Raw genomic sequence first — 17080 nt, 5'->3', positions numbered from 1 at the left:
CTTCAAAGTAGGGTGCACGCACGTATTCAGGGCGCATCAAAACCAAATGCAGTTTTATATGGGGGTCAGTTCTGGAACACGGTGAAGACACGGGTCTATCGCTCACCCGTCTCTACCCAATTTCCAATTAAAAAATATATGTTGTGGCATGAGCAAACGCTGTAAGCTAGTCTGCCGCGTGGCAGGTCTCAGATAAGTCAACTTCACATGCTCTTTGCCCGTCTGGTTTCTACAATGCATTTGGAACGTTGCCGCGTCGCTGCGTGATGCAGCGACGCGGAACATTGCAAACCCTTGAGGCTCAATCCGGTTTTAGAGTTAATTCGTTCCGTGTAACACCACAGGTTTAATTTTCATATTTCACAAGAGAAGCGGTGTGCCCTCCCCCGCTCTTGCCCCTTTCCTCTGACCATTCTTATAATCCTTTGTTGTTGAGGTTGTGCTTACCGGATACACTCGGTCGAAAATATTCTGCACAGAAACACACTGCGTATAGAACTACTTGAAACCGTGACCGCATAGGGTGTTCAACAATGTAAAAAGTGCACCAAAAACCTCAATACATTGAAACTTACCCCAAGCTGTCAAAGCTACAAAGCGGCCCAATTGGGAGTAATAAAGAGCTTGCTAATTCCTCCTTGGAAAGTAACCCACCAGCCCATGACAAGAGGATGTTCAGTCGACATCCGTGTACCGGTGTCCTTTACGGCGCCGATGGCTGACGGCCTAAACCGCTGCGCCGTCCCAGGTGTACCTCTGTCGGCCAGAGCCGCTGAGCCCAGCCTGCAGTTATTGCACAAGACCTGCCGAGCGGACGGCGTCGCCAGATCCCCCTGCCGCCGGTCCAGACGGAAACCCATGTAGTTGGCCGCCGGTCTGACGGCGAGACAACCGCGGCTGGCATGCAACCCAGCGCGAGAGGCGGCGCCGCTCTTACTCAACATGTTTACCGGGGGGCACCGTCGGCCGACCGAGGGGCGCGGCAGGGCGGCACGCGTCACGGTCGCCACGACTCGCCGTTTTTGCCGCGGCTCCAGTGGCCCTTCAGCAGGGCCCGGTTAATTGATGCTGATGTCAGCGACCCATCGGCGTCGCGCCGCAGCTGCCGCCGCCGCTGGCCGCGCCGCCGCCGACCGAGAGCTGTCGCTCCCCTGAAGCGGACGCGCGCGCCGCCGGCGCAAATACGCCGCATCAAGGCCAGCCGCGTCACCGCCGCTGCCGCGGCGAGATCGGCGTACCGCAAAACACGCCCCGCCGCTGTTTGAAAGCTCGCCGCCGGAAAGCGATGGCGGCGGTTCGCGCCGGTGCTGCACACCTTCATCGGAGCCGGCGCTCATCGCGTCCGCTAAAAGCGGCTTTCGCGACCGGCCAGAAACAACGACAGGCAATGGACGAGGACAAGTGCTCGCGGCGCGGCGACCGCCGGCTGTTTCGGGGTTCATCGGCGGCGCCGGCGGTCGTCAGCCGCGTCGGCGGCAGCGGGTGCCGAAGGAGGTCCGCCGGCGCCTGCCATCGCGCCGCGCAGAAAAACGCCGCTAAAATCGCTCATTTATCACCCCGTTTGCAACAATATTTATTCGTCGATGGACACAATTTAGATGCTTCCGGCCCGGCGTCTGCTCCGCACAAAACACGTGAACTGCCACAGACGCACGCAACATTGCAGACACCGGAGCAAGGCGTATCGAATGGGCGGTAAACGTGGACGTCAGGTTCGCCGTTGAAACAGCGTGCGATCTTTTTTTTCCTTTTTTAATAAATTTTGTCCGAATGGTTTGCATGGGTGACTGGGTTCATAGTACCTGCTAAGCATAGCTTGTTGCGTGCACCGTGAACCCACGATCCAAGTCGCACCGCCCAGTTCAACGGATAATTTTGCCTCCGCCCTTGCGCCAGACAGGAATGCGGAGGGTTTTACGTGCCGCACAATGCCGCGACACGACCCCCCCCCCCCCCCCCCCGCCAGGCCTGGGTTGACCCTTGTTGGCCAGTTGTCAGCTGACCTTTTTCATTTCAGTCGGGCCAAACGATGTGCCCGCTCTGGGATTCGTACCCAGTGCCGCTGGATTACGAGTCCAGCAGCTTTCCCCTAGATCACAGTGGCGGATCTCAAAAGCTTTGCTAGTTTATATACGTCACTAATGTCAGGTTCGCTGCTAGAACAAATCAGATTATGAGCGTGAAAAAGCAAGCACCCATCCAAAACCAGCCACGATTTTGCATTCAGGCGCGAACCAATCAGAGCAAATCAGAATGTCAAAACGAATGCAGCTAATATACAGTGTAGCTGTGGAATACAGCTAGAGTAGCTGTGGAATACAGCTAGAGCTATTGCCGGATACCGTCGTCTCCTGCCGGCTGGACACAGCGGCGCAGAGCCAAACAGCTGTTTACTGGACGCAGTGTCGCACGGCCTAACAGCTGTTTACCGGACGCAGCGGCGCAGAGCCTAACAGCTGTTTACCGGACGCAGCGTCGCAGGGCCTAACAGCTGTTTACCGACCGCAGCGTCGCAGGGCCTAACAGCTGTTTACCGAACGCAGCGTCGCAGGGCCTAACAGCTGTTTACCGGACGCAGCGTCGCAGGGCCTAACAGCTGTTTACCGGCCGCAGCCTCGCAGGGCCTAACAGCTGTTTACGGACGCAGCGTCGCAGGGCCTAACAACTGTTCACCGGACGCAGCGGCGCACGGCCTAGCAGCTGCATGCCAAGCGCAGCATCGAAGAGCCTAACAGTTGAATGCCAAGCGCAGGGGCGCATAGCCTAGCAGCCGCTCCGTCACCTGCTGAAAATGCCCCAAGGCGACGTTCACTACGTAAAAAATAGTTGGTGGCGATGTCCTGAGGCTGTCACCGCCCCCGCAGCTCGGCGGAATGTCATCGAAATAGGGCGGCGCCCGCTCCATCTCTGTCCCATGAGGTCGGCGACGGTGGAGCGGGACTCAGGCCAAGGCTTCAGCGGGTGGAGATTGGACCGCCGTCGCGGCGGGTCATATGTGAGTATAACTAACTTGAAAAATCCACAGTTGCCAGGACGGTGTCTGAACAGCTGGCTTTAGAGCTAAGTAGTCGGCTTGATTTTGGTATCCAGCCAGTCGGTATTGCATTTGAATTTGATATCCGGCTTCGGAATTTTCGCACTGACGTTCAGGAATTCATGAAGGTCACCGGATATTCAAACCTCTTGTCTCTTGGGTTAATGGTTGAGAGACTATCAAACTGGAAGAGCAATCAGTGTAGAAGGTCAGCAGAGGGATTCTATTGCTGCACCATATTAGTGAATCAGAGGGATTCTATTGCTGCACCTTATTAGTGAATCAGAGGGATTATATTGCTGCACCTTATTAGTGAATCAGAGGGATTATATTGCTGCACCTTATTAGTGAATCAGAGTGATTCTCTTGCTACACCTTATTAGTGAATCAGAGGGATTCTATTGCTACACCTTATTAGTGAATCAGAGGGATTATATTGCTGCACCTTATTAGTGAATCAGAGGGACTCTATTGCTGCACTTTATTAGTGAATCAGAGGGATTCTATTGCTGCACCTTATTAGTGAATTAGAGGGATTCTCTTGCTACACCTAATTAGTGAATCAGAGGGATTCTATTGCTGCACCTTATTAGTGAATCAGACGGATTCTCTTGCTGCACCTTATTAGTGAATCAGACAATCCGAAGGACTGTGCTCACCAGAAGACTGTTTTCAAGGACACACACAAAAATGCTGCGATTACTGCCGATTCGTTCGTTTTGGGCATACCATTGACCTTAACACTGCATTGTTCCTGCAGAGTCGTTCTCAGCGTAGGTGCCATGGACACCCGGTGTAGCAACTGCGCGGCTGGGCGACGCAGTCAGCTCACTCCAGGACTAGAAATCCACACAAACGGCCAAGCTCTCGATCTCATGCCCTCGAGCTGTAAGCAATGGAATAGCCGATTTTGTGGTGAAAAAACACCATCGTTCTAGGCCACTGGCCTGCAGTGAGCTCATTTCAGACCATGGCTGTCCGCTAAGGCAACTCCTTGGTCGGCTGTCAAAACTCTGCGTGACGTTTTGCTGGGAAAATTCGCCTAGGTTAAAGTTGGCTGTATTGGCTGCAAAGTTGAAGGTGGGAGAACGCTTCCAATACTGATTTCTATTTTCACCTGGTTTGACATTGACTGCCCCAAAAAACCAGCGGCTTAGAAGTTGACAACTTTGACACGAACGACTTCTCATAGACCCCTTCCAGCTCTGTGGATTTCGAGTATCTAGATCACCTAATTTTTGACATCTCAGAAGGTCAAAGTGACCCCTCATTCGAGCGCGTCATACTAAACCGACCACCAGTGCCCGTAATTGTTAGAACCACATTGGCGTATAGTGCCTTTGCATATCTGTGAGTTTGGTTCAATGCATATTGCAATGTTTTCGCTTGAATATGAAAGGTAATGACGTCGTACACCTGACGAACGCTAAGCTCAATCTTTCAAACCAGACGAAAATGAAACGATGTTTGACATAAAGGTATGCTCAAACTGCTACATCGACGCGATGCGTGTAATATTCCAAACCCTGGGTGGGTAACCGGTGAATGTAAACTTATGAACACAGCACAACCAGTCCAAGACGGAAAGCATGCCTAACATCCGCAGCAGACGTTATTCTCACGGGTAGACATGCTTCCAGCACAACACTGAAAATACAAAAAAGGACCGACGCGAAATACCTCCCATTACCTGCTTGGTGTTATTCGCATAAGTACTTTCACGGTTGCTTTCGAATGCGTCTAACTAATTTGCCCTTAAGAGTATAGTACAAAAGTTATTAGATTTATTTCCGAGTGGCAGACGGTAAACGCGATTGCCGCTTCTAGAACTCATGACTTTGATTGATTCGCTCGCCCCGCTTGTAAAATATGTTACTTCAACGTTCTAAGGCAGTCCCACCATGAAAAAACGATCCAGTGTCCATTGTCTGGTACATAGTTCACCGCCCCTGCTTGGCTCTCCACCAAGCCTGCAACGCATTCGTGCAACTCCGCCCGTGACGCATGTGCTGCATGGCCGCGCCAAGGGTGCATGACCCCAGCCAGCCGCTCCAAAGACGGTGCTCTGTCTGGCCATCCGACCGTCAGCCGGCGCTCTGCGTGGCCGTCCGACCGTCAGCCGGCGCTCTGTCTGGCCGTCCGACTGTCGGCTGGCGCTCTGTCTGGACGTCCGAGCATCAGCCGACACTATGTCTGGCCGTCCGACTGTCGGCCGTCGCTCTGTCTGACCGTCCGACCGTCGGTCAGCGCTCTGTCTGGCCGTCCGATTGTCGGCTGGCGCTCTGTCTGGCCATCAGACTGTCGGCTGGCGCTCTGTCTGGCCGTCCGACCGTCAGTCGGCGCTCTGTCTAGACGTCTGACCGTCGGCCGGCGCTCTGGCACGTCCATGACGGCGCCAGACAAACCACAGGCGCGCCGACGAGCACCCGCGTCTCGCCGGACCGGCGCAGGCCACGTGGCCGCCGGCAGTACTGCCGCCATCGCGCAGCGCCAGCCGGCGACGCTCAGCCGCAGCACGGACACGTGGCGCGCGCGCCGACAGCGACACTTCCGGTGGCGTCGTGGCTGGCGGACGTGTCTGTCGAGCGCGTCGTCTTCGTCGCGTCGGGCGCGCCGATCGGGCCGATACGGCCGCCAGCGACGCGGGTCGGCGGCAGGGCCGAGACGTTGCAGATGCCCTTGATTGTGCTGGCCGGCGGCGCGCCCGGCGACGGGTGGCGGGCGTCGGAACGATTAAAAATAGCTGGCGGCCATGTGGGCGGCGGGCCGAGCTGGCTCCGGCCTCAGATCAGCTGGGCGCATGACCTAACCCGTTGCCGGCAGGCGGGCCAGCGGCCAGGCCGGGCCCACGGCGGCGTGGGAAGGGGCGGCGCAGACCGTCCGCGCGGCGCGGCGTCCACAGGAGGCCGAGGACCAGCAGGGGCAGGAGGTGCGGCGCGCCCCTCGTCTTCATGGTCCGAGACAGCCCGCAGCAGAGAACGTTCCCAGCCCCAGCTAGCCGCGCACGGTTTGTTTGAAGAAGAAACAGACGTCGCCCAGGTGAACGGCACGCTGGGTTTTACGACCAGTCCAGGAAAGTTTTCATCGCGCCTTGCGGTTTTGTGTCGAGGAATCCCGGGAAAGGCGTTCGTCGACATACCACCATTCCTGTGTGTGAGTCACCGGTAACCAGATCCAAACTAACATCCTGGACATGCTGCTCCATTCACCCACATTATTTTGACATCCACCAGCATCGTGCAAAAACGGCCGGGGAGCCTTGATTGGTGCACCCGTGGGAGCGCCGAGGATATCTTGGCGAAGTTTTTCTGACTGATGGAGGCAAATGTGTGCGCGGGAGTAAATGCTGGAAAGAGCAAGCACCCCAGAATGTTAACGTGTTCAGGGTTTGTAAGTTGTCCCATCTGAAAATGTTGAGGCTCACGGGCTCCTGGCGGTGCGGCGGTTTGCTTCCTGAGCTTATCATGGAGACGGCGGTGGACGCGCGGTCGTGAGGCGGCCGTGCTGGCGCCGTATGGGCTATCGTGCCTGCGCCATGGCGTCATAGCGATCTCAATTCTGGGAGTTTATCAACATGCAGCTCGGCTGGCGAGCAAATAAACCCACCTATCCTAGGCATGACGGGGTGACTCACATCCAAACCTGCCCCGCTTTTAGAAAAGTGCTATCGCAGAAAGCAAGCATTTTCTCATATATCATAAGCTCCGCAATATAAGTCAGCTGCTTTCAAAGATAATGGCAATATTGCACAGCACACATGCATACACTAGGCTTTCACAACGTTGTCTTACCTAACCGTGCATAATGCCCAGTGATTTGCCCAGGCGTACGGCTGATTGGTTACAGTACTCACCCATTCTCTCCGTCGGACTGCTGCGAACCTGTAATAACGCGTCGTGTCAGCACTTACCAAAGCACATCATCCCTTAAAACGAACCAATATGACGGAGCACCTGCATCACCAAATTAAATCCAGAGCCGCGGGAGCATGTCCAGCTGCTTGCCGGGACGAAAGCCGTCATCGTATCGAAGTAAATTAGTCTGGCTTTTTATCAATAAGACCGTCGTTCTAGGCATATTTGCGTCCGCTCTGTTATCGTCCGGCAGTGAACGAGCTGGGGCCGTCGCCTGGCCCCCAGCCATGCGCTGGTACGCCAGGGCTCGCCGGCGGCCGGCGTGCCGTTCCACGCTCGCTGACGCCGTGCAGCAGTCATTTGTCAGTCGGCGCGAGCCGGCCGGTGGCGGCTCTGTCACGTGCCGTCTCCTCCTCCTCCTCCTCCTCCTATTTCCGTCACGTCACGGCGCCCGCCAGAGCGGGGAGCATCCGAGCCGGCCCCGGACACCGTGTCATTGGGCGCCAGGGGTCGTTAGGAGTGGGAGGAGCGGCGCCGTCACCTGGTGTCAGTGCTGGGGGTGGCAGACCCCAGCCCATTTCTGCTATTGCAACATCATTGGCGCAATGGATGATAGAAAAATGCTGCGAGTAACAACGATTGGTAGCGTACCTGTCCCCAGCATTATGGCGCTCGCCTGCAATTTAATATTGCGCGACATTTTAAGTATGAACTAAGGTGGCTTCACTATTTCCGTCATCACATTTAATCTGGGAGCAGCGGGTCGGAATAACAATTTGTATGACCTCCAAACCAATAATGACAGGTCATATGGATGTGCAAGCAGTGGTCTGAACATAGTAAAAGCAGCAAATGGGGCACCACGCCGCACATTTTAGGCACAAGTGCCTAAAAAGCCTTAGAGCGGTTGTTTGGTCGCTCTGTGTGAAGCATCACTTTTACTCTCCTTCAAGCATGCTTGCGATGATTCTAATGCGGGGCCACCTCACAACTGCAGTAAAAGGTTTGGTTCAGCTTATCAAAGCCTTCCGTGGGTCTAATTTTCCGCATCTGGACCGATCCAACCAATTGTAAATCCGATCCACCCTGATGTCGGTCTACTCATTATGCCACCATTTCAAAACACAAACATACGTTATTGATTCACTTGATTCAAACTTGATGGGACATAAGACGGCAGCATAGTGATATTCGTAGTGATAACCTTTACCGCCGTAAGTTGATATTCGTGTTTTAATCCATATGAGCTGGTCGATCCCCAAGACATGTTCCACCTGAATTAACCCGATTGTGTTGCAGCCGTCCGTCCAGTTTGACCCAATCCAATAATTGAATCAGCATATGAGGACTCCTAAAACCTAAGAAGGTATTCAATGTTCCGATGAATCCTTGAATGGTCCACAGCGTAGATTCGATCTTTCAATATTTTACTGTAGATACCTCTGCACCAAACGATGGACCGACGCTAGACGAGCAACAGACGTCAGACGGGCGACAGAAGTTACAGTAAAAGAATGGTTACGAAGCTGCTGGATGTCGACAGGCAAACATTAAACAGCCGTCGGGTGGTCAGTATAGGCGGAGAGCTCAACTATCGCGACCTGTGCCCGTCTCCCGATCCACAGAGGGACCTCATCTTCTCGCGCCGGAGGGAAGTGACGCGCTTACATGAAGCTTCCGGACGGTAATCCGGTCACGGCCCGTGATATGTGTCGGTGTCAGACAGATGGCCGCTAACTTCCGCCGCGCGCTGCCGGCTCGGCTCAGCCCCGGCTACTGGGCCGCGTCACCATGAGATACGCTAATGAGAGCCGGCCAACTCGGATGCGTGCGAACAGCGTTGACGGCGCGGCACGAGGGGGGCGCGCGTGCCAAAACAGATTACCACAGGCTTCTACCAGGCTGATCGCATCCGGCTCCCGCAGAGGGGATGCGCCTGATTTATGACGCTCGTTAACCAAGCGGCCAGTCACTCTATTAAAACGCGATGGCTCAAGCTGGTGCAATGGCTACAGGCGTGGAAGCCAAATGTGTATGTTACGAGCTGTTTGCTGGGTGAGGAAATGCCGGGCGCGAATATTACAGACTCGCATGAGCTCGAAAACTTAAGGTTAACGGTGTGGCCCTTTTGGAAAGGGATCTTTCGAACATCGATCGTGTGACTGCATGGACTTAGGAAAACTGAGCTCGTGTGAAGATCCAGCTAGCATGCATTGAAAAGTGAAAAGGCAATGATTGTTTTACCATTAACTTTACGTGGATGGTCGTAAAGCACGTCGCCAGCCTTGCATGTGCATGGCACTGCTCTTCTCTCTTTCTTCTCAATATTTTCCCGGCCCTACGACGCTACAATTTTGGGTAGCTGAGATTAAATTTTTCAGGCATTGTGTACATATGAAGCTTTTTACTTCAACAAAGCATAATCTATGTTTTTGCAGAGCCATTTCGGTAATATTTTCGTTATATCTATAACCAACGATGACGTACAGCAGGAAATAGATCTCAAAAAGGTTTCTGTGCTGCATTCATCATGAATCGTCGTCCCTGCTCACTCTGAGGTGCATCACTATTTTTTAGGTTGTTTTTGCAAGGTCGGACCACCCTATGTCAAGCTAGATTAGACATTGACCCGCGTGACCGCTTTCAACACTCTGAGGGGCATAAACTTGAATATTAAATTGCGTTTTACATTTACATTTATTTTATTGACGGTGCATCCACGTAACTGACACATATCTTGCAGTTTTGGAGGGCCTCTCTGACGCTGTTTTTTCATCGTTGTGGCCTGTTTAGTCCTTAAGACAGCCGGGTGGGACATCGTATCCAAAACGCCCTTTTGACCTGACAAGTATTCAAAACCTTCATTCTTTGACCTGATCTGATACATCAACGGCCACATCAATCAATCAATCGATGTTGCTGATGCTCATCAGATGTAACTTTCTAGGAGCTATTCAATGCCGTTTACCGTACTGTCGTGGTATGCTGAATTCTCGAGATAACAGGAGGGGTCTACAAGGTTTTTATGACACGCTTTTTGGCGCAGTTTGACCAGGACCTTCCAATGGGGTTTTCTTTGTGACTCTACCTTGCATAGTGTTCTATATCTTAGGGCCTCTTAGGTCCCTTCAGCGCGGTGGTACACAAATCCAGTGGGGCGAGGCATAAGATCACATTTAGACTGAGAACATTTGTCATGATTTTCCACATGTTTTACTCGATACGCTGCTTAGCTAATCTTTAAAGTTTGTACAAATAGCGTTTCTTTGTTTCTCTACTGAGCCTGATGACGCATACCACTTTGGATTTGAGGGTAGGTAGACCCAGTTTCAGATTCGGATTTGATATTCGAATTGACTTTGATTGATTCGGACCCGCTCATTAAAATCTCAAACTAACACGATTGAATAAAGTTGAGAACGGACGGCTCAGTCCTTAGCAAAACCCAAATATTCGTGTTGCAGTTCAATTATCTGATCGAAATGCGGGCACACATCATATGTGATACCTCATAGTGCATATCAAAGTAATTTCTCTCAGGATTATGTGCAGTTTCTAGGATTTACTCTTCCTTTTATGATTTGGAGATTCACAAGGTTGAAATGGACCTAAAACCCAGTGCTTTACTCTGTACAATGTATCTTTTACGCCAATACACACACACACACACACACACACACACACACACACACACACACACACACACACACACACACACACACACACACACACACACACACACACACACACACACACACACACACACACACACACACACACACACACACACACACACACACACACACACACACACACACACACACACACACACACACACACACACACACACACACACACACACACACACACACACACACACACACACACACACACACACACACACACACACACACACACACACACACACACACACACACACACACACACACACACACACACACACACACACACACACACACACACACACACACACACACACACACACACACACACACACACACACACACACACACACACACACACACACACACACATATATATATATATATATATATATATATATATATATATATATATATATACATCAGAACACATCACATGTTGCCTATTTTCCTTGAATTCAAAATTAGAGAAGTGGTGGGCATTTTGTTTGCAGTGCCCTGTTGCCCTTATTAATCCACGGAGATATTAAGAATTTATCTCATTTCATCATTATTTGTGCTGTGTACGTTTCTTTTGGTGATAAGCAGGCGTTCACTTTATTATTGACTTACTGGCAAGTTTGAAAGCAGGTGCACTTGCTGTGTTGGTGTCTGGGCTCACAACCGTATTCGGACAGATTTGTACCTATCCCCATCATCGAAAGCCTTTGTAACCAACCGGGATTCGCGGCTTTACTTGCTTGCTGGGGTTACCCGCCTGTTTTCCTGTTGCCAAAGCCCTTCGTTTCCCATGACCTCACCTGCTTTGTTTTTTGTCGGAAAGAACATTTCACCAACCGTCTCAGACTCGTTCCCGCGTGCTGCGTTGGTCACAATTACGTGGATAACAAGGACGCGAGAACCCATAGCGATTGTGACTTTTCTTGGCTTTGGTCCTCAATCTGTTGCCGCAATTCTAGTACTTCAACGGCTGGTGCCGCCGCCGTTGGAGAAGTTCAAACGAGAGCCACCTGTGACCACTTGCAGTGTCTGCTCTTCCTCTCTTTTTTTCTCCGGGCGTAATCATGGGATCGGAAATCTGAAAACAAGTGCTCATTCTCCTATAAAAATATGGAGTGATGTACGTCGCATAACGGATGGCGTCACGAATCACATGACGTTCCTCACAAACCATCAAAACCATCTGACAACCTCGTGGCCTGCGCGGCACTCAGCTTGGAAACCGAAACGACACGAATAGTCACCCCTTCCATGTCAGAAGTGTTTAAATGCGTTAATCTGTCTTTACCCACGTCCTTCTCGAATTTTACGAAATGTTTTTTTTAACCAGGTCACTTCAGTCCACTGACATGCGACAGGCCATATCGAGTCATGTTTAAGACGTTTTAAAGTACCGCCCTGCCATGCAACCGCAACGGATCAGTGCTAAAATCATGTCGTGGTGTATTTTTATAGCTGGTCATCTTTCTATCAAATGTTTCATGCAGATCAAGGTCACTGTGAACGGTACCTGAATGCTTCGAGGGCATTCCAAAGATAAAGCTGGCTACCATAAAAAAATGATGACGACTAAAGCCAGATCTGGCGCTGATTTAAAGCATTGCCCTTCCCATCGTTGTACAGCTTTTTGGTGCATTTCTATTTGGATGCTTTCGAGTGCTTTCCTGGGCCTGCGATCTCAGGTGCCTCACCGCTCGGCCCAAAGACCTGTACTGCTTGGACTTTCCGTATGTAGCCTTACTGCATTTGATCTCCTCTGTGCTCTCCGCGATATCAATCAGAAACTTTTGTTTTTATTTACTGGTGATTTAGCCAATGTCAAAGCGTGGAAACGATTCTTTGACGACAGCGCCTATACATACTTTTATAGCACAAAATTAGGAACTAACGTATTTTTTTATTTGTCATGTAAGCTTAGGAGTCGGAAATAAGCCGATTTTTCTCCGCCTCACCATTATGGAGTCCTTCGTAAGCAGGACGCGTCGGTTGAATTGAGCTGTTTTGGGCCCGTAAATCCGTACGATGCATGTCAAACGCGCAAAGGTACGTGCCCACCGGCGGTGCCAGCCCCCTAGGGCAACTTAGGCACTAAAAGGGGACCTGGCCTTCTAGGCAGATGTATGACTATGGCCTTCGCATGATCTTCTAGCTACGTGCTCCCAGTTAATTAGGCTCTAAATAGACTTTCACAGCTGTATATGTATATATACGGGTATTTCCTTTGCAATATCAGTTTTAAAAAGGCTGTGATGTGTGTAAAGCACACGCATTAGCATGTCCCCTTATATTACAAACTTTTATTGTTTGAACATTTTTGCTTTTCTTGTAAACACCATCTGCCTAGTAAAGGGGCTCTACTATAATCCGCTGAACCAAACACGTTTCTCCCAATTCCAGAATGGCTCACACCTGTTCCTTGCTAGTGTCTTGCAAAGGGCTTGTGTAGCCGCTGAGCGTGGGACGGAGGCTGAGCGAGGGGAGGCATCTCTAGTTCCCAGACCACAATGATGCGTGAAAGACACCGATCTAAGTGTCTGACAACCTCCACAGTACTTGCTAGATGGCGCGTACTTGCCTGTTCTTAGAATTTTTAATTCCACTTTTCAAATTAACATCTCAAGTGAAACACCTTGCATCTATATGTGTGTCTTCCTCACTATATCGACGCCACAAATATCGCCATGCACAAGTTTGAAATGCAGGTGGTTATCGCGAATAGCCAGGCTTAGCTCGGTGATCTCTGGCCGAGACCATGGTGGAAAACCTTTTAGACGACTTTTATCGACGACTTTTAGACAAAAATATTGGTTTAGGCTGGGTCAGGCATGTTTCAGTGCCCATATTTTGGGCGCGTAACCAGGCCATGTTTCTAACGGGGAAAATCAAAGTACAATGTTATTAAATTAGCTCACTAGATATGCATCTTTACATGAAAGAGGCTGAAGCCAAGTCTGACGCTTGACTCAGAAGGAATTCCCAGCTCTATCACGCATCACTCAATGCGTCGTTAATGGCGTGACGTCCGCACCGCGAGAGCTGTGGCTGCGCTTGACGGCGAGCCAAACTCAACTCCGTCTCGACAAACCGTCTAGGCTATGCCCGTCTAGCGCCCCCGTGTGCGAAAATAGAGACCCTCTGAACAACACTAGCTGGAAATGCTAGCGAGCGTCAGCATAAAGAACTTGAGTTCAAAGCAAGGTCAGGATGTCGTACAATCCGCGATCTGCGAAGTCGAAATTGCCAAAATTGACAGATGAAACATGGAAACAGATATTCTTGTCCACCACTATATGAAATTGCCTCCGCTGGCTTCTACGGCACAACAAAATGTTTGAAGACAATGGTATATACACGATGTGCTGATGCCTGGTGACCGTTTAAAATGTTGAGTAGATTATGGTTCAAAATGGTGATATTCTTCAAAGCATCATTTCTGTATGGTGATTTTTAGTCAAAGTTACCTCAAGGAATGCAATTTTTTGGTCTAATCACTCAATGAACTGTGTAAAGAAAGTACCATCAAGTTATGCTAGCATAATAAGAAAAGTTTGTTGGAAATGTTAGCATGTTTTCACAGGCTTTCTGATTAAGAAGAGATGCGGCGTATTTATATACGGTACATCTTTACAGATTCCGATTGATCTAATCACTCAAACCCATCCGCCTCTCTTTCGTCATCAGCTACGGAGGCCTGCACCATTTTGATGACGCCACCTTAACGCTGTTAAACACATGGCAATCAGCCACGTGATGCCAGGCGTGCGTCACCTCGCCCGGTCGTCTCACCTCAACCCATTGTGTTCAGCACATCGGCAGCGTCACCGTGCGACAGCGTCGCTCCCGTGCCGGTCTCCTCGGCTCCGCCCGCCGCCGGCAGACTGTCGTGTTGTGAACCGCTCTCTGGAGGCGGCGGCGCGCGGGCACGGACCTGCCGTCGGTGCCGTCGTTCGCGGCGGAATGGAACGTCGGCGGCGACGGCCGGCTGGCCGACGGCCGCCTCTGAGTCACCGACGGTCGGGAGGAGCGGCTCGGACGCCTGGCCGCCGCCGGCAGCGGGTCCAGTCCAGATCACCGGCCGTGCAGCAGCTGCGGCAGATGGAAGACTCGTAGGATGGTGTGGTCGGCTCAGGCAATTATCTGCAATTGTTCTTATGCGGTTTGCAGGATATGACTCAACGCGCGCTCGCGCTATTCAAGTGCCGATGGAGTAAGAGAACGATTTTGGTCTCTAAATCTCAACTAACAGTCTTGTCTCACAAAAAAAACGTGTACCAGGCTCACAGTCGCTCTGCCCACTGTTTATTCCAAAATTTTCAAGGTTCTCCCACCTGAGGTCAGGTTAAACCATTCGATATATTCGTGGAGGAAATGTACGCAAGCCGCATAGTTAAAGGGGTTGAGCCCACCGAACAATCGTTTTTTAGTTAAAGGGGGTATATTTCCCACTTTTGTAGCATATTTTAAAAACGTACTCTGGTGAGACCTCAGGACCATTTAGTCTCATAACAGTGGTGGGTAGCACCACTGCAGTACTATCAAGGTATAATGATGCTATAAATTTCAACTATTTTGGGGTCCAAATTACGTTGTCAACGCTTTGTAACACCACTACGCTACTTCCTTTCTTGGTAGCCGCAGAGTGCATCACGGGAGTCCGCGACAACCGCAGTTGCCGTGACCGCCGTCGTCATGATAACCGCAGTCATCATGACGAGGCAGAACCTGCTGAGAGCCTTTGTCAGCTATAACGGGTTAGTTATATCACTTCTGAGTGTTTTTACCAGCACATCGAGAGCCTGCGGGCTTAAAAGTGGTACCTCTCCTGGCATGAATGACGTCAGCACAAATGAACATTTGTCATTGGCACAGCGGGCGGCAAGGGCCAGTTGCCGAGAAGCGCATCGGTTGAAGTTTGAACAAATGCGTGGCTACAGACCAAGTGATACTCCGCTTCCCAAAGCCACAGTGCGCTTCGAAAAGGGCCACCGTGCTTAGCGTCTTACGGTAGAAACCAAAGTCGAAGTATAACGTGTCGTCAAACTCCCGGGCTTAAAGCATCATGTTTGCACATATTTTTATCTAAAAACAGTGTTTCCAGCTTTCGCAACATCTATTACATAAACGTTTTGAGAAATTAGTGTGTTTCAGACATTACGGAACACACATGGTGGAAGAACAAAGGCAAACTATATGTATTTCTTTCATGGTGGTGGGCAGAGAGTGTGATTCAACTTCTCCCTCAGGAGAGGCTATTTCAAGTGGAAATTCTTAGCTATTCAGGCGGATTTCGTAAAAACGGGTGCTACCGATCGCGCCGAGCATGTCAATTTCACAAGTGAAAGTACAGAAAGGTGGTATCCTCCCATAAAGGATCTAGGCAGTTTCAACACATTGCTAAGATATTTGGTGCATTTGTTTTCCTAAGGGCTCTTTTCTACGCTGCAATGATAATATGAATGATTGACCTTAACATAAACTCAGTCACAAGGAAGTGTTTGCTGTTGTACTTGCATTGTCCAGCCTAGCATTTTAGCCACAAGCATTGCGACAAAGACGGGTATATACTGGAATTGGCAATGGGGAGGATGCACAATAGAAAGAAAAAAAAACATTCAGGAAAAATCTACTTTAATGCGCTGTGAAATCTCCCGCATGGCGTAAGTTATTATTGCATGTTTTCGGTATGCTCATTTTTGGGTGTCTACCTTGAATTGTGATTTTCAAAATTTATTCAGGCACACGAATGTAATCTAATGAATGCCATAAATTTGTTACGCAAAAGGACTTATTTCGATGCAGGTGCATGTGCCCCGGAAGGTTTGACGACAGTACGCCACCCGTGACCACAGACAAAGAAAAAACCTGGCAATATTGCGGCCGTCCAGGACTTTGGGGTAAAAAAACTGTTCTCTCGACCAAGCTATTCTACTGGCTTCGAAAAAGCTGCCATTCGATCATGCTAATTATATCAAATTAGCCATGTACAAGCTCTGTTATTATATATGCTGGCTCAGACAAAATATAACTGCGTTTTACTCAGCACCGGCAAGTGCATTTCTCGCACATGAAGAATGCGGTCGAATTCAACCTCGTGCAGGTAACTAAGTTAAATTACGTACAAGCTTTGGCTGCATGTATTGCACAGTTGTGTGCATTTCTAAAAATCAATTTGGCTTTTGAATATGACTCTCATTTATTTTAAACTGATCTTCAATTGGTTTCGAGTATTATTGAAGGGCTATAACTCGAAAGATACATGCATGTATATATATATATATATATATATATATATATATATATGCATATTCCTAGTTATTAACTCAAAAGGAATTACGATAACAGCCTATTCATTTGACTTTGCGTCAAGCATCGAGGGTAGATAAACGTGAATACCAACCAGCTCTTTCCTTTGGAAGACTTGCCTTAAGGGTCAGTTTTTACACCCATTTCTAGTTCACTGTCCATGTGGATGTCAACAGGTACATTATGTTGACTTCAATAGAATACTG

At 50.0% G+C, this 17080-nt stretch overlaps 1 protein-coding gene across 1 annotated transcript in view; it reads right to left on the bottom strand.

The window, feature by feature from the left end:
• Positions 1 to 14516, bottom strand: part of LOC119111965 (uncharacterized) — a 112585-nt gene extending 98069 nt beyond the window's left edge. The window contains exons 1-2 of the mRNA XM_037235865.1: positions 14358 to 14516; positions 6888 to 6915 (exon numbers count right to left, since the gene is read on the bottom strand). The gene's annotated coding sequence lies outside the window, so the exon portion shown is untranslated. The remainder of the gene's footprint in view (positions 1 to 6887; positions 6916 to 14357) is intronic.
• Positions 14517 to 17080: the final 2564 nt, after the last annotated feature.

The sequence above is a fragment of the Pollicipes pollicipes genome, unplaced genomic scaffold, assembly GCF_011947565.3.
Source record: "Pollicipes pollicipes isolate AB1234 unplaced genomic scaffold, Ppol_2.1 Scaffold_7261;HRSCAF=8764_pilon_pilon_pilon, whole genome shotgun sequence".
Lineage (NCBI taxonomy): Eukaryota > Metazoa > Arthropoda > Thecostraca > Pollicipedomorpha > Pollicipedidae > Pollicipes > Pollicipes pollicipes.
Note: the sequence above shows the minus strand (reverse complement) of the source record. Positions and strands in the feature narration are given on the sequence as shown.